Source organism: Moschus berezovskii, chromosome 1 (genome assembly GCF_049115385.1).
Source record: "Moschus berezovskii isolate FMDL1 chromosome 1, NW_MosBer_1.0, whole genome shotgun sequence".
NCBI classification, from domain to species: Eukaryota; Metazoa; Chordata; class Mammalia; order Artiodactyla; family Moschidae; genus Moschus; species Moschus berezovskii.
Window position 1 is genome coordinate 12602244 of NC_142460.1, and position 22000 is coordinate 12624243.

Consider the following 22000-nt stretch of genomic DNA (forward strand, 5'->3'; position numbering starts at 1 on the left):
GATCCCTGTCAGAGAACTATATCCCACATGCCTCCATGAAGACCCAGTGCCAAATAAATAAATATGAATATTAATAAAACAAAGAATGAGTAGGACGAGCAACATCATTCTATTTCAGAAACAAATGAGAGTGATCCCACAGATCACATTTACCAAGAAAAAACACTGGACTCTAGAGCAATCACTGTACCCTGTATTTCTCGGCCTGAGCTGAGGTGACTACAAGAGACACGAGTCATAAGGGACACAGCAGACTCCTGACATTCAGAGATGTCTGCACTCACAATTTCACCTGTATTCAGGCAATCCAAAACAGGAAGTAACTCACAATTTTCCTGGTAAGTGAATTTGAACCACAAGTTGCCTCCAGCTGGTATGAGAAAGCAGTTCCACTTCTGATCTCAATGTAGCTGGTAGTTCTCTGGAACATTGTCAAGAAATATCTACACATTTGAGAATTTTCAAAAGTTTCAAGATGTGAATCACTCATAAGTGTGTGTTGTATGTCTTTGTTACAGTAATATTTTTTTTAAAAACACAAAATTCCTAAACTGGAGACCACCATTGATTTACATTACCAAAATAAAAACCATGAAGGGGTAAGCTGAAAAGGAGAAGCCTAAAGAAGTGGAAGGCAGCTAGCCATGGTGAGCCATGATGCTTCTGGTGTGCGACTATCCAGAAGAGGAAGGCAGCTAGCCAGGATGAACCTTGATGCTTCTGGTACGTGACTATCCAGAAGTAACACAAAGCTCAAACAAAGATTTTCACAGATGGATCTGTGCCTGTGTATGCTTCCTTCCTTCCTGTTACTGAGGATAAACCACCCATGTGCCTATCGGAAAATAATCCCTCCACATGTGTACCCCACTTCAGCAATGCTCTACTGTTTCCTGTATCACCAGTTCATTCCTCTCTAGGGCATTCTCCACATTGCTGCAAGCTGCTTCTCGTCTACTAAAATAAAAAACCCTTTCTTGATCAGCATCCCTCTCAAGCTGCCACTTAAGTTTCTCCTTCCACTCAACCCAGAACCCCCTCCATCCACCTTGACCCCACTCCCCCTTAAAACCACTCCACCTTGACCCTACTGCACCTTGTATTTGAAACCACTCCAGTAAGACTTCTGTCCTCCACTGAAACTGCCCTTCTCAAAGTCCTCACTGTCCTCCCGCTGAGGAATCCAACAGTTAGTTCACAGTTCACACGTAACCACGCTTCAGCACAGTGTGTCACTGGCCATCACTCCACTTCCTGCGACATGTGCATCACTTGGCTTCCTTGGCTGTCAGATACTCCGAAAGCCAGCGTCCTCTTCTTACCTCACTGCTTTTCTCCCCTGGCCTCCTGCACAAATTCCTCTCCTCTAACAACTTCATTTCAAAGTGGAGCCCTTCAACCATCTCGAGCTGTATCTACCAGATTACATCAATATTACAACTTTAAAGATAGCATCTACAGCTGATGACTTTTAGGGTTTGTTTTTTTTTTTTCATCTTGCCCCTGAACTCTGGACAGGATCTGTCTCCTTGACCTCTCCACTTGAATGTATAATAAACATCTTCAACTTAGCATTTCCAGAACCAATTAACTGATCCTCTCCCCCAAGTATGCTTCTCTTAAAACCTCCGCCTTCATCATTAATTAAAATTCTTATACAGACCAAAGACACAACTGAAGCCATTCTTCATATCTCAAATCTCAAAAGCCATAACTCAAATCCAATCCATCGGTAAGTCTTGTTGTTCAAACCACAATGCTCTCACTTCCAACCTTCTACACGGACCCTCTGCTTCTGCCCCTGCCCCCTTTACAGCTGCTTCTCAACCTGGAAGCATATAATTTCTTTTAAACTACAAATCAGATGTTGATATTTACTTTCCAATAGCTTCCCATCTCATTCAGTATAAAAGCCAAGTACATATCTCTAAAGGCCTACACTCCCCACTGCTCTCCTTTGATCCCCACTAGGTAACACTCAGAAAACTAAGATATGGGATCTGGTCCCATCAATTCATGACAAATAGGTGGGGAAATAATGGAAACAGTGACAGATTTATTTTGGGGGAGCTCCAAAATCACTGCAGATGGTGACTGCAGCCATGAAATTAAAAGACACTTGCCATCCTAAAGGAAATAAGTCCTGAATATTCGTTGGAAGGACTGATGCGGAAACTCCAATACTCTGGCCACCTGATACGAAAAGCTGACTCATCTGAAAAGACCCTGATGCTGGGAAAGATAGAAGGCAGGAGGAGAAGGGGATGACAGAGGATGAGATGGTTGGATGGCATCACGAACTCAATGGACATTTAGTTTGAGTAAGCACCAGGAGTTGGTGATGGACTGGGAGGCCTGGCATGCTACAGTCCATGAGGTCGCGAAGAGTCAGACATGACACAGCAACTGAACTGAACTGCTCCTTGGAAGAAAAGCTATGACAAACCTACACAGCAAATTAAAAATCAGAGACATTACTTTGTCAACAAAAGTTAGTCTAGTCAAAGCTATGATTTTTCCAGTAGTCATGTATGGATGTGATAGCTGGACTATAAAGAAAGCTGAGCACTGAAGAATTGATGCTTTTGAACTGTGGTGCTGGAGAAGACTCTTGAGAGTCCCTTGGACTGCAAGGAGATCCAACCAGTCCATCCTAAAGGAGATCAGTCCTGGGTGTTCAATGGAAGAACTGATGCTGAAGCTGAAACTCCAATACTTTGGCCACCTGATGTGAAGAGCTGACTCATTGGAAAAGATTCTGATTGAGGGCAGGAGGAGACGGGGACGACAGAGAGTGAGATGGCTGGATGGCATCACCGACTCGATGGACATGAGTTTGGGTGAACTCCGGGAGTTGGTGATGGACAGGGAGGCCTGGCGTGCTGCAGTTCATGGGGCACAAAGTGTCAGACACGACTGAGCGATTGCACTGCACTGAGCTCCCCAGTCGCTGCAGTCACGCTGACCACTGGGTTGACCCTTGGACTCATCGGTAGTGCCCCCACGTCAGGGCCTTCGCAGCTCTGCGTGCGTGCTTACGCCCTCATCTTCACGGAAGTGCTACCTTCACTGACACCAGTGTTACCTTCTAAGGGAGGCACTCCCCGACCATCCCGTGGAATTCTCACCAGTCTCCCTATAAGACTAAATCTCTAACCTCCTCTCCTTGCTCTGTTTTCCTTTACAGCCCCACTACCTAACCAGCTGCGTGTTTTCACTATCTCACTCCTCATCAACCTCTCTACTCTAAAAAGCAAAATCATTAAGAAATTTTCTCTATTTCATTTTCACTGTGATATCTCTTAGAAAACTTTTCAATGGGTAGATTGCATTCAAATTTTCAGGAAGAATAATGGATGTCAGAACCAAACTAAGCAAAGTCTTCAAAGTTCTGAGGAAAATTATTTTATATCTAGAAACGTTTACCCAGAAAAACTGTCAATGAAATGTGAGAATCAAGAAAAAAAAAAAAAACAGTTTCTAATATGCATAATTCAGAAAATTTATCTTTTATCACTTAACTTTATGAAGATTTGCTTCAATTGTAACAGTAAGATACAACAAACATGAGTCCCAAGCCAGGAATATGATGAAAAGAAATCTGAGGAGAATACTTCAACAAAAGGCCAGGAAGCTCCGGTCCACATTAAAAGAGACGGTCCAGTTTAAGTGATGTTATTTCTTCAGCAAGAGAGTAGGTAACCTAAATTTTATTTGATGATTTAAAATCATACATTCTAAAGCCTGAAAGTACAACTGTGGTGTTATCCATAAATGGAGACGCACAGACCGACTTCCTTTGAGCATTATGCAGAAGGAATGGTAATTAGAAAATCTGGTAAAAACAAAGAACTATACACACAAGCAGGAAAAAAAAAAAAAAAAGAGCCACAGTAGAAATATGAAGCAAAATATAGTATGATTTTGAAAAAATTAGGAACAGGAGAAATTTTTTCTCCTGGAAACAATTTCTACTGTTCAGGTAATCCGGGACAGGAAGCAGAATTAAGAGATACTCTGAACTGATATATAATCACTGTATAAGAAATAATGGAGATAAATCATTTCTCTACAGTGTTATTTTGCTGAAAATCATTTATCAGTATCACATTCTAATTTTCAAATAAAATGGAAAATAACCTGCGTCAACAACATGTGGAGAAACTGGAACCCTCATACATTGCTGGTTCGACTATAAAATGTGGCAGCCCCTGTGTTAAACAATTTGATGATTCCTCAGAAAAGTAAATAAAGAATTACACCATTACCAAGCAATTATACTCTTAGGTATAGACCTAACAGAACTGAAAACAGGAGCTCAAATAAGAACATGTGCACGTAAATTGTTGAGGCACTTTTCTCAAAAGCCAAAAAGTAGAAGCAAATCCTGCGAGGCTCAGAGGAGTCCAGGGGATTCTCCAGGCAAGAACACTGGAGTGGGGTGCCGTTCCCTTCTCCCGGGGATCTTCCCGACCCAGGGACTGAACCTGGGTCTCTCCTGCACTGCAAACAGACTCTGTACCGTCTGAGCCACCAGGGAACTCGAGTACATTATATACACAATGGACTGTGACTCAGCTGTGAAAATGCATAAAATACAGATATGTATCTGACACAAGCTGAAACATGGATGAACCTTGGAAACAGTATGCCGGGTGAAAGAAGTCAGGCATTGAAGATCACATGCTATATACAATGCTATATTTCACTGAGGTGAAAATCGAAACAGAGAAATCCTGAGAGACAAAATACAGATTGATGATTGAACCAGGTACTGGGAGGAGATCAGAATGAGGAGAAACTGTTTAAAACAAATTTCACCTCAATAAATTATTCTACAATAAAGATGTTCTACTATCAGATCAGTCTTATTTTCATATGTCCACAGTCTTTAAAGATTTCCATAATCTTATTTCATACTGGAAGGCTGTTAGGATCAAATATTTATGATTTTAAAGCCTCTTAGGATCAAGTTTCAAGTTCACTAATCATTTAAGTTTCATGTCATTTTTCCCCTCCATTAAATTCAACTAAAATTTTAAAAACTATGTTATATTTTTCAAATACTATATCAGTTCATGACTACAAGGTAGGGTTAGGGGTTTTTAGCTTGTTTCTTTTTTATATTTTTTGTTTCACTCTACTAATATACAATTGACCTTAATATAATACAATAAAACTTATGATATATCATGTGATTTTTAACTTTAATGTACTCCCATCCACTTGCTGATACATGTTTTTGTTTTTTTTGTTTTTTAATTTAATTTTTAAAAATTTCCAGGACCAATGTGAAACAGTTTACCCCATTTGCCTCTATGAGGTTTATACTGAAATTTTTGTGTTCAAGTCTTTAATCCATCTGGAGTTGACTTTTGTATATCATGTAAGATGGGAGGCCAGGGTCATTTCATTGCCTATGACTGTCCAATTTTCCCAATACTATTTGTTGAACAGACTATCCTTTGCCCAATCAATATTCTCAGATCCTTTGTCATAACTTAATATACCATCCAAGTGTGGTTTTATTTCTGGGTTCTCACTTCTTTTACATTAGTCTATATGGCCATTTTTATGTTAATACCCTGCTGTTTAGATTATCATATCTTTGTAATAAAGTTTAAAATCATAAAGTGTGGTGCTTTCAGCTTTGTTCTTTCTCAAGAGTGCTTTGTCTATTTAGGGCAATTTGTGGATACATACAAACTTCAGGATTGCTTTTCTACTTTGTGAAAAATGCCAGCTGACTTTTGATACAGAATTCAATGAATCTATACATTCCTCTGGGTGCTCTGAACATTTTAGCAACATAATTCTTCCCTTCCATATGCAGAGAATATTTTTCCATTTCTTTGTGTGTATGTCAGCTTATTTCATCAATGTGTGATAATCTTCAGTATCCACATCTTTCAACTCCTTGGTACAATTTATTCCTGAGTTCTATTCTTTTTGACGCAACTGCAAATGGGACGATATCCTTAATTTCTCTGAGAGTTCACCGTTGCTGCTGCTGCACTTCAGTCACCAAGTTGTGTCCAGCCCTTTGTGACCCCATGGATTACAGCATGCCAGGCTTCCCTGTGCTTCACCATCTAAGGAGTTTGCTCGAACTCACGTCCATGGAGTTGGTGATGCCATCCAACCATCTCATCTCTCATGGTCTGTCACCCACTTCTCCTCATGTTCTCACTCTTTTCCAGCATCAGGGTCTTTTCCAGTGAGTCAGCTCTTCATATCAGGAGGTCAAAGTATTGGACCTTCAGCTTCAGCATCAGTCGTTCCAATGGACATTCAAGGTTGATTCCCTTCAGGATTGACTGGTTTGATCTCCTTGCTGTCCAAGGGACTCTCAAGAGTCTTTTTTAGCACCAACAGTTCAAAAGCATCAATTCTTCAACACCCAGCCTTTTTACAGTCCAATTCTTACATGGCTGCTGAAAAAAACACAGCTTTAACTAGATGGATCTTTGTCAGCAAAGTGATGTCTCTTTTTAATACAGTATCTAGGTTTTTCATAGCTTTTCTTCCAAGTAGCAACCATCTTTTAATGTCATGGCTGTAGTCACCTTCGGCAGTGATTTTGGAGCCCAAGAAAATAACATCTGTCACTGTTTCCACTTTTTCTCCATTTATTTGCCATGAAGTGATTGGACCAGATGCCATGATCTTATTTTTTTAAGTGTTGAGTTTTAAGCCAGTTTTTTCACCCTCCTCTCTCACCTTCATCAGGAGGCTCTTTAGTTCCTCTTCGCTTTCTGCCATTTGAGTGGTATCACCTGAATATTTGAAGTTGTTGATATTTCTCCTGTTAACCTTGATTCCAGCTTGTGATTCACCCAGCCCAGCATTTCACGTGATATACTGTGCATATTAAGTAAGTAAGGTGACAACATACAGTTTTAACATACTCCTTTCCGAGTTTTGAACCGGTTCATTGTTCCAAGTAGTTCTAACTGATGTTGCTAGGTCTGTATACAGGTTTCTCAGAAGACAGTTAGGTGGTCTGGTATTGCAATCTCTTTAAGCATTTTCCACAGTTTGTTGTGATCCACACAGTCAAAGGCTTTAGAGTAGTCAATGAAGCAGAAGTAGACGTTTTTCTAGAATTCCCTTGTTTTTTCTATGACGCACCGGATGTTGGATATTTGACCTCTGGTTCCTCTGCCTTTTCTAAACCCAGCATGTACATCTGGAACTTCTCAGTTCACGTACTGCTGAAACCTAGATTGAAAGATATTGAGCGTTACCTTCGCAGTATGTGGAATGAGTGTGACTGCACAGTGGTTCTTAATCTCCTCTGCTGCTGTCAGGTCCTTGCCATTTCTGTCCTTTTTTATACCCATCTCTGCATGAAATGCTCCTTTGGTATGTCCAGTTTTCTTGAAGAGATCTCAGGTCTTTTCCATTCTATTGTATTCCTCTATTTCTTCACACCATTTTCTTAAGAAAGCTTGCTCTTCTCCGGAAGTCTGCACTCAGGTGGGTATGCCTTTCATCCCTCTCCTTCACTCAGCGATTAGTATTCGTAAAGCCTCCATCTGCCTTCCTGCATTACTCTTTCTTTGGGTGGTTTTTGTCACTGCTTCCTGTACAATGTTATGAACATCCATTCACAGCTCTTCAGGCACTGTGTCTACCAGATCTCATTTGTTGAATCTGCTCATCACCTCCACTGTATAACTATCAGTGTACAGAAATGCAACTGATTTTTGTATACTGATTTTGTATCCTGCAACTTTACTGAATTTATTAATTCTAACAGGTTTTTTCTGGTGGTGTTTTCAACATATAATTTCATACCTCTGCAAAGGAAAAGTTCTACTCCTTTCTGATCTGAATACTTTTTATTTCTTATTCTTGATTTCTCTGGCTAGAACTTCCAGTATTATGTCAAACAAAATTGGTGAGATTGTTTGATATGAGGAACACCATCTTTTTCTCATGGTTACTCACTACATGAACAACTGTTATATACAGCCCAAGGAAAGAAAACTCAGGTCCTTGGGGATGGTGGTGGTGGGGCAGGCAGGAAGCTTGGGCATTCTTATCGTTCACCTGATCTCAGGAAAAAGGCTTTCAGCTTTTCACTATTAACTATGCCGTTAACTATGGTCGTTCGTATGTGGTCTTTACTGTGTTTAATAAGTTGCCACTATGCTGTTTCTTGAGAGCTCATACCATGAATGGATGCTGAATTCTGTCAAATGCTCCTTCTGCATCTACTAAGATGATCATATGATTTTCATCCTTTGTTTTATCAATGCAGTGTATCACACTGATTTCAGGATGCTGAACCACACTTACACCCCAGCAAAGAGAGAACAACCCCACTGACCTGGGTGTATAATCTTAATGTGCTATTGAACTTGGCTGGATACAGCCTGTGGAGGATTTCTGCATCTGTGCTCATCAGAGCTATTGGCTTCTAACTTTTTCGTACTGTCCACACCTGGCTTTGGTCTCAGGGTAATGCTTACCTGATAAAACAGAAATGTGCCCTCCTCTTATGTTTTCTGAAAGAGTTTGAGATGGTTTGACGTTAATTCTACTTTGAACGTTTGGCAGAATTAATCAGTGAAGCCATCTGTGCCAGAACGTGGCTAGGACTTTCCCGATTCAATCCATCAGATTATCCAGATTCTCTCTTTGTTCAATATGATAGGTTACATATTTCTAGAAACTTAACCACTTCTAATTTGTCCAGTTTGTTGGTAAATAATTATTCACAGTAGCTTCTTATGAACTTCTGTATTTCAGTGCTGTTGGATTTTCCCCCCTTGGTGCTGCTGCTGCTGCTAAGCCACTTCAGTCGTGTCCGACTCTGTGTGACCCCACAGACGGCAGTCCACCAGGCCCCCCGTCCCTGGGATTCTCCAGGCAAGAACACTGGAGTGGGTTGCCATTACATCCAGCTTAAGTTTTCTCTATTTCATCTTTAAAAAAAAAACAAAGCTCTGTTTCACTGCTGTTTTCTGTTGTTATTTTACTTTCTATTTCATTTCTTTGTGCTCTTTGTTTTCCCATTACTCACCTAATTGTGTGCTTGGTTTGTTCTTTTCTGCTCCTTGTGCAATTTGAGTTATTCATTCGGGCGTTCTTTCCTTTTTCTTCTCTGTGTGCAGTTTTTTTTCATGGAACAAAATTGATTCTATCGTGTTTTACAAATTCTACAGTGCTCTACAATTTTCAGACATTTCACGCACGTGATTTCACATGCCTCTATACTGTTCCTTTCTCCCCACCCCTCTATCGCCCTCCCCGCTTCCTTCTCCCAGCTGGCAGACACTAGTATGTTCTCTGTAAGACTGCTTCTTTTCTCTTTCATTCACTGATTTGCTGTGCTTTTAAATTCCACATATAAGTGGTATTATATAGAGTTAGCCTTTCTCTGACTTACTTCACTTACCTTCCAAGTCCACCCGTGTTGCTCCAGATGGAATATTTCATCATTTGCCAAGGGCTGCGTAGCATTCCAGTGTGTGTGTACACAAAATATCTTCTTTGTCCAGTCATCTGTTTATAGACACTTAGGCTGCTTCCATATACTGGCAATTATAAATAATGCTGCCACAAACATTGGGGTGCGTGTGTCTTTTTGACGGTGTTTTTGTTTTTCCAAATGTACACCCAGGAGTGGGACTGTGGAACCAAGTGCTAATTCTTTTCTTTTTCATTTTTTGAGAAACTTCCCAATTGTTTTTCACAATGGTCCATTCTAGTCAACAGGGTACACGGGTTGTCTTTCTTTCCACATCCTCGCCAACATTTATTTTTTGTGTTCTTTTTGATGACAGCCGTTCTAACCAGTGTGAGGTGGTATTTCATCACGGTGGCATCACCACTGAGGTGCTATCTCAGACAAATGCAAATGCTTTGACTTGCATTTCCCTGATTATTAGTGATGCTGAGCGTCTTTTCACGTGCCTACTGGTCGTCTGCATTCCCTCTTGAGAAAATATATTCAGTTCATCTGCCCTTTTTTTTTTTTTTTTGAAAGTTGAGTTAAATGAAATATTTACACATGTTGGATATTAACCCCTTATTGGTCACATCATTTGCAAATATATCTTCGCATTCGGTAGGCTGTAATTTTCTTCTGCTGATGGCTTCCTTTGCTGTGCAAAAACTTTTAAATTTAATTAGGTCCTATTTGTGTAATGTTGTTTTTCTTCCTTTTGCTTTAGGAGATGAATCCAAAAACTAATGGTGTGATTTATTTCAGAGAGTGTTCTGCCTCTAGGAGCTTTATAATATCTGGTCTTACATTTAGGTCTTTACTCTATTTTTAGTTTATTTTTCTTTGTTGTGCTAGAGAATACTGCAGTTTCATTCTTTGACATGGATCTGCCCAGTGTTCCCAGCACTACTTATTGAAGAGACTGTCTTTTCTCCATTGTGTATTTGTGCCTCCTTTGTCACAGATTAACTGACCATAAGCATGTGGCTTATTTCTGGGCTCTCTATTATGTTCCACTGACATATGTATCTTTTTAAATTATCGTAGCTTTGTAGTGTAGCCTGAAATCAGGACACGTGACTCCTTCAGCTCTTTTCCTCTGTCTCAAATTTGCTTTGCCTGTTTGAGGTCTTTGGTGTTGGGATGCCAAATTTTAAATTATTTATTCCAGTTCTGTGAAAAACGCCATCAGTATCTTGCTAGGGATTGCACTGAATATGGAGATTGCTTCAGTAATGGTAGTAACAGTGTCAATTTAACAACATTAATTCTTCCAATTCAAAAGTATATTTTCCATCTGTTTGTGCTGTTTATTTCTTTCATTGGTATCTTACAGTTTTCTGAGTACAAGCTTTTTATCTCCTTACTGAGGTTTGTTCCTAAGTATTGTACTCTTTTTGATGACATGGTAAATGGAACTGTTTCCTCAGTTTCTCTCTCTGGTAATTCATTGCTGGTGTATAGAAATGCAGGAGATTTCTGTATATCAATTTTGTATCCTACAAATTTACTGAATTCACTGATGAGCTCCAGTAGTTTTCTGGTGGCATCTTTAGGATTTCCTATGCACAATATCATGTCACTTGCAAACAGTAACAGTCTTACTTTTTCCTTTCTAATATGCATTTATTTCTTTTTCTTCTCTGATTGCTGAGGCTACGACTTCCAAAACTGAATTGAATAAAATTGAAGACAGTGGACACCCCTGAGATTTCCTTTCTTAATATAGGTGCTTATTGCGATAAACCTGACTCTTAGAACTGCTTTAGCTTTTAATACACTGGATTGAGCATAATTTTTATCTTCTTTCTACTTTTCTGTATATACTAAACTTTCTAAAAAATATATTACATTTTAAATTTTTAACTGTTTTTAATTTGTGAAAAGGATAAAAATGTTAAAATCAGAAGAAGCACTAGAAGAGACCACTTTGGGGGAAAAAATCTGTTATTCTAAGCTGATATAAAGGACTTTGGAAGTTTAAAATATTTTAAAGCAAGAATGATGAGAGCATCAGCATGCACAATTTACAAAGATAGAATGAAAGAATAAAACTTTTAAAAATTCACCTTACTATAAAGGAATGAGTCTAGTAAAGATTTTCTTCCATTTATATCTTGAAATATGACCACTGGTATCTGTGTTCTTACTGCAAAAAAACCAGTAAGTGCTCCATATTTCTCAGCAGTTACACAGTTCTTCCTCCAAGTCATCTGACAACTTGTAATGAATCAAAAGAAATGAGGAGCACAGAGAAGACAGCAGAGAAGCAGCTGAAGCAGAAAACAAACTGCTTCATTCCATGTATTTTCCCTGCAAGTCAGTCATGAAGTGATCTACGGTAGGACTTTCTGAAACTGCAAAAGTGACCCATCACTGGACAGGGAAATAAGTGTAATTATGGGTATCAGTACATATTAAATGAGGTATACGAAAAATGTAATAAAATAGAACACAGTATACATTCAAGGTAGCCAAGGTAGAACTGCTTCAACTTTGTTAGCTTCATTTGTGCATTTATGCCTTAGGAAAATGTCTCATAAACACAAAATTTATTTCTTTACTAAGGGTTGTGGTAAAAAAAAAAAAATGTCAATACTACCTATTTGATATACCTTCAACTCCAAGTTCAAACATTCTAAGTTTGCAATGACTTCAACAAACTTAATGAACATCAGAATGTATGTAGGTAGGAAGGTAGAAAAGAAAGAAAAAAGGTGAAGAAAAAGGAAAAGAGATAAGAATACAAAAAGTAAAGCATTCAGTAAGAAAAGGGCTGAAAGTATTCTGGTGGGAAAATATTTTTAAAGCCCAATGCAAGTTTAATTAAGAGAGAAGGAAAACAATGAAGAAAAAGAAAGGACTGAAAGTTGGTGGGTCAATAGATAAATGGAAAGAAATTGTCAAGGAACTCTGTGTTACAGGGTAACATTATTCCCTGAAGGAGTCTGCAATCTAAACCCAGTATAAGTGTATAAACACATACATACACATATACACATACATGGAGAAGGAAATGACAACCCACTCCAGTATTCTTGCCTAGAGAATTCAGTGGACAGGGCAGCCTTGTGGGCTACGGTCCATGGAGTCACAAAGAGTTGGACATGACTGAGCACACAGCACACACATACACATCAACACACATTTTCTGTACACAAATCTATAAAACAGATTATGATAACTATCATAAGGGTATTATTATGAAATGAATGTTTATCATTCCCCAAAACTAAATCTTAATTCCCAGCGTAATGGCATAGGAGTGAGGCCTTGCGAGGTGATTAGGTCATGAGGGCAGAGCCCTCATAAATGGGATTGGTACCCTGATAAACAGAGACCCTAGAGAACTCTTTTATCCTTCCACCATGTAAAGACACAGCAGGAGGATGCCCATCTATGAACCAGCATGTGGAACCTCACCAGACACCAAATTTGCTAGCATCTTGATCTTAGACATCCCAGTCCCCAAAACAGTAAAAAATAAATTTCTGTGATTTATAAGTCACAGAAATCTATGGGATTTTTGTTACAGAAGCCAGAACAGACTAAGACAGACGTTAATAGCACTGAATTTAAAACGTACATTTTGAAATGAACATATACTTACCTTTCAGGAAAACTTTATTGATCCACAAATCTAACTGACACTTGCAAATGCATGCTCCTGTTATGGCCCACAGATGATGTCAGGCTCTATACAATAGAATTCTCCAATAAAAGTCTTGGTTGGCCAATAGGAAGTAAACAATCAAGAAATAGAGATCAGCTGAGCTCTGCCTCAGCTGAGCTTCAGGATAAACAGCAAATACCTAGGAGAATAAATAAATAAAATAGCTTCAAAGATGCCTCTCCCTATGCAAAGGACCCCTAAATCAAAGCCATCAATGCAAAAAGCTGAAAAAATGTATGTCATATTTTTGGCTCTTAGAAGACAAATGTTAGCTTACACAATAATAACCATTTCCATCATCTAAAATAGAAGAAAGAAACTTACTTTATAATACTCAAACTATTATAATACAAAAAAAAAAAAAACTAAAGCACCTCGATATAAAATACATCACCTGTTATCACTTTGTTTCACTGACGTGATGTAAAAGTGTTCAAATAAGAAATGCACTACTCTAATATATAATAAAATAATAAGTATTAAAATCACATAAAAAAATGGAAATCTGACATTTTAAAACAAATGCGAAAAAACTCCACTGAAAATTAATTCCAAAGTACTAGTAAAATGTAAAATTAGAATACAGTTGTATCAGTGTGGCAAGTAAATATTATTTGTGAAGTAAAAGTAACTTCCATAGCCTTTTTGCCTACAGAAAAACATTTATCACCTTTAGTAATATACTTTAATACACTTCCAGAAATCCTATCTGACAGAGATATATCTCTACATAAAATTTTCAAGAATAACAACAGGATTTCTTAAATATCTATTTAAAATAAAGAACCGCTAAAGGATAATAAATTACCACACAATATGATCACTCTTTTCTAGATTTCATTCTGTATTAGCTTACAGCTTATTGGTGACTCAGCATATGCACAAAAAGACAATACTTAGGCAATATAAAGTAAAACATAAAGCAAAAACATGGAATTGAAAAGCATTATGGTAACAGGTATGTATAAAACCCCTGGGATCAAAAGAAATTAATTACTTAAAACACAGTTTAAGATCATATGCTACTAAAAGCAAATGACCAAGTGTGACTTCTGAAGACCACAAACGAGTGGAGCACCGAGCTCCCCACAGATTTACAGACTGTCTCATGCCCCTGCAACTGAGGCTAACTCGCGTTTTGTTTGCTTGTTAGATACAGAGAGAGATTTATTACATTCTGACGGAGCATTTCCTTATTGTAACGTTCAGTCTTATCTGAAAAGTTACAAACAACATGATTCTAAGTTATATAATCTGTGAACGGAAAACACCCAGATAACAGCAGCAGCGCCCTGGACAGCACTCTAGTCACATGGCTTCTCTGTATGGTTGAACTAAATATTGCCACACCACTGAAACAAAGCATGTCCCTATTTCTCATCTTTCCCTTGTAAAAATACAGACCATTTTCATATTACGGATGTCTCTTTAGAGTAAAGACATGTGAGGATCTATCGATCATTCCAACACATGTGTATTTGATGAATGTATGCTTATGTAACACTTAGTATAGATTGTCATACTACTGTGTCAACACTACTCAGAGAATGATGGCTATTTCTTCAGAAATTACAACTGTAAACAAAGAAAAAGTAACACTACAATCAGTGTCCTCAAAAGTTGTGATTTGTTTTATTCCTAAAGACTTATTTTACACTACAGTCAATTTTACATTTCCTATACTGCTTGGGATTATGATTCACTTTCTTGATTAGACAGGACATATCCATTAAAAGATCTCACTGACATACTATCAAAGAAACCAAGAAGGAAAGACTACAGGGAAGATCAGGAAGCACGGATGGTTAGCTTACAGGAAGAGTGCATATTAGGCCTAGACTTGTTCAGCAAGCCACATGCAAGAGGAATGTTTACCACAGTCTCACTGAAAGGATATACCAGTTTTTCCTCCAGTTATTCTCTATGGAATTGCATAAACATTGAGAAATCTAGAAATAGACATACACATGCACATATAAAAATTATTGTCAGTGTATAAGTTACTGCTGCCCTGGGACTGCAATAATTTATGTAACATCTGTTTTCATATTTTTCTAATTTTTTTCCTAATTAACATGCATATTTAACGCATAAATGCTCAGACCACCTCTTTTTTCTGCTGACTGCGCCTCTTTATTTTTGAAGTTGTGCACTCCGAGGGAGAATTCAGGATAGATGGAAACCAAAATCTTATTGAAAGCACTAATTTCACAATGTAAACAACAGTACTAAACCAATTTTCAAAAAAAGACTACAGCTTTAAGAGTTTTCACAAGAACATTTCAATCTGCTAACAACAGTCATACAGTAAATTAAGGTCAAAATACCAAAAAGTAACACAAAAGCACTATTCCAATAATATATTAATCTTCTTCATTCTTTTTTCTAGCTTTTATAAGGGACCCCAAAAAAACTTTTATAACTTCTATAGTTTCTTGGTAAATTTTGGTAGCACTTTAAAAGTTTTATGCCTTAGGCAAATAACATCAATGCATCCCATTTATTTATCCCATAAATAAATACATCCCTTCCATTGCAAGGCCAGAGCTGACATCTTAAAGTTGTCAACAGAGACTTCAGCAGTGGGTCTCAAACTTCAGTGTCAATAAAAATCTAAGAAGCTTCTTAAAATGGAGATCCTGAAGCAGACCATCCCAAAGACATGGATACAGCAGTGGAAGAGATGACTTCAAGCTTTCTCAAAGCTATCAACCTATAATAACTACTCTGCATTTTTCAGGAACACAATCTTCAAATTATTTGCTGAATATATATAACACTTCATCTAGTCCAATTAAACTGTACTCGACTTAATATAAAGATTTCAAACGTCTTTCTGAACTACTACTATCAAGGTTCCTTTTCAACAGAAAGAGGGTAATTAAACAAAAGCAGTTTCAACTATACATAAAATGCCTCTACCAAATTTGATTTTCCTTAACACAAATTTCAGTCTTAAACTAAATCATTCAGGAATTTCCACGTTAAAAGACATAGCAATGTTTAAGGGAGATGAATGGTTCATAAGGAAAATACTGTTGCAAAAGTTAACTGACTAAAATATATTGTTGATAAGTAAAAAAAAAAGTTAACAATATGTAAAAGTGCCTAATACAGTAACAGTTATAAAAAAAAAAAAAAAAAAGTAAGACTTTACATCTCACTGTCAGGGATACAAATGGATGCTACACATACAGTGGCACCAAAGCAGCACTCAAGACAGGAAACATCTACTGTGCTTCCAGATGCTTCAGATCGCTTGGAAAAATGAAAGGATGTCCATCTTCCTTCTACATGGACCTCCACGGTCACTATGCAAGTGGACACCCCATTTACTGTCCCAGCAACCCCATTAACCTGATGGACTGGAAGGGCTGCCCCATTAACCTGATGGACTGGAAGGGCTGCCTAAACAGCATTCCTGAGGCTTAAGGACTCTAAAAAATTCTAATACTCCAAACTTACACCCAAGGTTAATGGGAATATAATTTTTTTAATTTTGAAGTTTGTGAAGACAGATGTTATTCTTTCAAGGTTTATGTGTGAAGTTAAATATGAGCAGTTTAAAGTTTATTACATACTGTGTCCTTGTATTCATCTGAACCAAAGAAAACATCCACTCAGGCTTGTTTAACTACATGACTTACACTAGGAAGTTGTTTGAAAACATACTTGAGTGACAATAATATCAATATTCAACCATTATATCAATATTTATATGGAGTATCTCATTCAATGCCACCTTACCTGCAGCCATGAAATTAGAAGACAAATGCTTCTTGGCAAGAATGCTATAACAAACCTAGGCAGTGTGTTAAAAAGCAAAGATATCACTTTGCCAACAAAGGTACATACAGTCAAGGCTATGGTTTTTCTTGTAGTCAGGCACAGATGTGAGAGCTGGACAATAAAGAAGGCAGAGTGCCAAAGAACTGATGCCTTCGAACCATGGGGCTGGCGAAGACTCTCGAGAGCCCCATGGAAAGCAGGGAGATCAAACCAGTTAATCTTAAAGCAGATCAGTCCTGAATATTCATTGGAAGGACTGATGCTGAAGCTGAAGCTCCAATACTTTGGTCACCTGATGCCAACAGCTGACTCACTGGAAAAGACCCTGATGCTGGGAAAGATTGGGGGCAGGAGAAGACAGTGTCAGAGGATGAGATGGCTGGATGGCATCACTGATTCAACAGACATGAACTTGGGCCAACTGCAGGAGATGGTGAGGGACAGGGAAGCCTGGCACAGTCCATGGTGCTGCAGAGTTGCACACAACTTGGCAGCTGAACAACAGCAAAACTCCCACCCTACCTTACACCAAAACAAAGAAACAAACAGAAACAGTTAACAGGAAGTTAAGGGAACTAACTTGTCCAAGACCTTATCACTAAGAAATCTGAACCCAGAGGCCATATGGTCCTAACCACAGTTTTGCCACTTCAATTCAAAGCAATTCTAAGTGCAATACACCTGATCATTACTTACTGTGTTTATAACTTCCCTTAGTTTTACAAATCTTTATATAGGCAATGATCCCTAAAGCACCAACACAATCTAAAGCCCTTTCTTTGATTTTTATGGTAAATGAAATACTTCCAGGTTGTCTGAATTATAAAACGTATCTTCATTTCCAAAATCACTCTTCATCTTAGAACTCTTATAATAGCATATGACGTTTTTGTTGTTGTTGTTAAGTCATTTCTGACTCGTGCAGTCCCCTGGACTGTATATTTTCTCTCAAATAGTCAGGCTCATTTTTCACAAATAGTTGGTACCAAGTTAGACTCCACACAAACATAAGCTCCAGGCAAAACAGACACCAATGTATGTATAATTAAAGAAGAGAGAACTTATTATTTGAGTATTATACCTTCTTATTTTTCTCTTGATGGCAACGTAAACTCTCTTCTCTGTATCCTGATCCATTTAGGGTCAAGCTTGGATATCAAGTTCAAATTAGCTTACAAATAAGAAACAGATCAGTCTCAATCACCCTAAATAGACCAAAAGAAGTTGAGTCATTTCTGAGAGTTGCTTTCTGAGAGGTCCGTTTCCATCTCAGGAGACCAGTCTAAATCCCCAAGATGAGTTAGAAAATTCCCAGAACTGTGGTTACCATAAAAAAAGAGGTAGATTCAACCTGACTCAAAAAGATGAAAAATTCACTTAAGCATATATTAGTTTTTGTGCATTTCTTATGGTAGACATGAGGCATGGGACTTTTCAAAGTAGACATCCTTCACAGTACAATAAGGATACAAACATACTTTAAGTATTCCCTTCTTTTAAGTACGTTCCTGCAACTAATATGAAAACAAATAAGATTTCTGAAGAAATTATTTTAGACTAAACAGAGTCCAACTTTAAGCATCATCCATAATTTTACTCTGTATTCTAAATTCTGAGTTCCAGACTTATTAAATTATTCCACATCTCATTAACTCCTCCTCCTTATGTTATTTCATTTGTTTCAGAGTCCCTTTTTTAATCTATTGCCTTTTTGTAACATCACCTGCCTGACACCTCTTATCCAATAAAAACTCTTAATTTATTTTGTTCAAACTACAGAGAGAAAAACTCAAACTATAGTTGATTGCACTGGAGGAAAGCCTATGAAAAGCAGTCACTGTCCCAAGTTATTCCAGAATTCTGAGGAAGCTTTAGTTTTCAGAAAACAGAAGTGCACAAAACTAATTAAAACCAGAAGAGAACAGATAAGTTAGCTCTACAAAGGACTCAATTATTTAACATATGTATTTTTTCTTTATTGTGGCTCAAAACTTGGTCATCACTTACTTTACTGCCAAACTCTTGCTCCTTTACTGGCCTCCCTGCCTATAAGCACCTTCTCAGAAAAGAGAGAAAAGAAACCTAAACTGGGTGATGCTGCTACCGATCAGCAGCACAGAAAACTAACTGACTCAATCCCTGGGCAGTTTGTATTAGGGCTTCCCAGGTGGCACCGTGGAGAAGAACCTGCCTGTCAATGCAGGAGACACGGGTTCCACGCCTGCGTCAGGAAGATCACCTGGAGCAGAAAAGGCAGCCCACTGCAGCAGTCTTGCTGGGAGTATTCATGGACAGAGGGACCTGGCGTGCTACAGTCTTTACGGTCGCACAGAGCTGGACATGACTGAGAGGCTGAGCACAGCACAGCACAGTGAGTATTTGAGAAAGATAGCTCCAGCAGTAGGACAGAATGCCGACAGCTGGACTAGAACAGCGGCTACACAAAGGGAGCAGTGAGAGCCAGAGGCGTGACCCAGACACAGAGATGGGAGGCGAGAAAGAGGAGCGATCCATCTCCAGGGCGCCGAACGCAGCAGGCAGGCAGGTTATTTCTGCCATAAAAGGAGCTTTTAAAATTTTAAGGTGAGAGGAAAAAGAGATAAGAAAAAAGGCTGATTAAGGATAAAAGCAGAAACTACTGAATACACATGACTTCATAGACATGCCTATCTCAGAATCTTGCCCTCCTGAAAAAGGGATGCTGAGGACAAAATAAATAACAAATGAGTGGTCTCAATTTTAATTCTGCTCACTTTTGTAATATTAAGTAAACTAACTTCACTGAGTAAAAAAAAATTTAGAAAACAGATCACGCCACTAATTCCTCATGTATTTGAGGTTTCACTTTATTTTAGAAAGTCTCCTCAGTTCTGAACACACCAGTGCAAGCCTAGAGATATCTCCACTGAGGACTCGCTTTAAAATTGTTGCCAAGTTGTGATCTCTATAATTCACACATCTCACTTTGAGCTACTTGTTGGTATAAATTATCCAGCTGAATTTTAAATTTTGTATCAGGTTACTTGTTTAGTAAGTTTGAAACTAATAGTTCAGCAAAACAGATACAGAAAGATCACACATGTATCAATGTGACAGGCATTAATTTAAGATTAAACTTTCTAAACAACTACTTTCTAAATAGTTTTCAACATGTTATCCCTGATAGACCATGCATACATATACACTGGGGAAACAAACAGATAGTTTTAATGGCATTCCTTCTCAAATATCCCCAAATTAGTGTTCAGGTTGGCCAAAAACACATCCTAAGCCTCATTAGTATAAATGTACAACAAATACAGAAAGCTCTCAGAATAAGTCTTCAAAAAGAAAATTACAATTCCAAGAATAAACGATAATAAAACTTATAGAAAATTCAGATCTATGGACTATTTCACCCCACATCCAAAGCTGACACAACCACTTGGAAAGAATTCCAAAGAGATTATAGAAACACTTGTACAAAGCAATTCCAGAATTTCCTTATGAAGAACTCGTCACTATTGCCAGAAGGCTAGACTTGTTTTGGACACCTGAGTTCTTCAGTCAGAACACGTTTAAAATGACGGAGTAGGTTTTATATTTAAGTCACTTTTTCTAGCTGTTAAAGGAATACCACTGACTAGAAAACAGCTCACAAGGTAACAAGATTCAATCATGTACATATTATGTTATTAATATGCATAAATTACTTTTAGGAAACAGTTTAATTCTCAAGTATGAGAATTTTAAAAGATAAATACTAAGTTCAAAAAATACTGTGGTGTATTTTTTTTAACTACGAATCCTCTATTTCGACCCTAGTAGCTTAGTCTGTCTTGAGTTCTATTTAATTTAACCAAGATTTGATGCCTAGAAACTGCATCACATAACTTTTTTAATTTGCTAAGCTATGATACTCTGAGTTCAGCTCAGGCTCCCGCCTGTCCAAAATATCCATCTATAGAATGACTCAGTTCTCTCCAGTACTAAGTTTACTTCTCACCAGAGCAAGACCTATTTGCAAAGCAGCTGAGCTGCATCTTCGAATGAACTGGACCGCCAAGCTTTCACACAGTTAGTAACGCCAATGTATCTGTATGAATGAGTGACTCACAAACTTGATTTTTTTTAAATACTTAATTTATTTGGCGGTGCCAGGTCTTAGTTATGACACCCGTAACTTCAGTTGCAGCGCGTGGGATCTAGTTTCCTAACCAGGGTTTGAACCCAGGTCCCCACATTGGGACCAGAGTCCCAGCCACTGGATCACCAGGAAAGTCCCTTGATTTTTTTTTAAACAGTCAAGCTCTTAAACCATAACAAATATTAGTTACATAATATATTTCTACAAAACCATACACAAGCAAACTTTAAGGAGAATTTCCCTAAGAAAATCCCAGAATTTTCAGGACTTCAAGTCTTAGCAGAAATGAATTATATGTACTAAAAATGTTTAGTTTAACCTGTCATTTTTAGCAACTAGAATTCTGCTGGTGAGAATTTTCTGAACTTACAGCTCATTTTGATTATGCCAGTTTGCTTGGACACAGAAAACAGGAGCAAATATTTTTAAAAAGAAAAATGATAGTCTTTCAGGAACCAGAAAATGTGGTCAGATAGGAGAACAAATTTCACCACACGTGGAGGCTCATTTTATCAACTTGGGTGATTAAAGATCAGCTGAGTGTGTATCATTTTGGGGAAGCATAACAGTAAACATTAACATGTACAGAATAGCATGCGCGACTGTGGCAGACAAGTCTTGTGAGGCTTCTGCGATTCATGCAAACAAAGGGGGAGGGGGCTTTGTTAACATCCAGCAAAGCAATACGGGAATTGTATTTATACCGCATAAAATAATAGATGTTTTCATGGTACTGAATAGACTTCTTCACACAAAGATGAAGATCATTCACCAAATTATTGTGACTACTGTATTATATCCTGAAAAATAATGATAAATCATACAAGCCTGCTCTGTAATTCCTGGCCCATTTATCTTGCTAGGCTCCTTCTTCTAAACTGCGATACACCAGAGCACAAGGAAAATGGATTTTTTATTTCATCAATACCCTACTGGCCACCTCCCTGCCCTTTCC

General features: G+C 38.0%; 1 protein-coding gene across 15 annotated transcripts in view; it reads right to left on the minus strand.

Moving 5' to 3' along the window:
- The window catches only part of TBC1D5 (TBC1 domain family member 5), a 623629-nt gene that overhangs the window by 450317 nt on the left and 151312 nt on the right, over positions 1-22000 (minus strand). For 7 of the 15 annotated variants that reach the window (XM_088835359.1, XM_088835342.1, XM_088835351.1 and 4 more), the window contains one exon: positions 13068-13269. The exons of the other annotated variants lie outside the window; for them this stretch is intronic. The gene's annotated coding sequence lies outside the window, so the exon portion shown is untranslated. The remainder of the gene's footprint in view (positions 1-13067; positions 13270-22000) is intronic. 15 annotated transcript variants of the gene reach the window in all.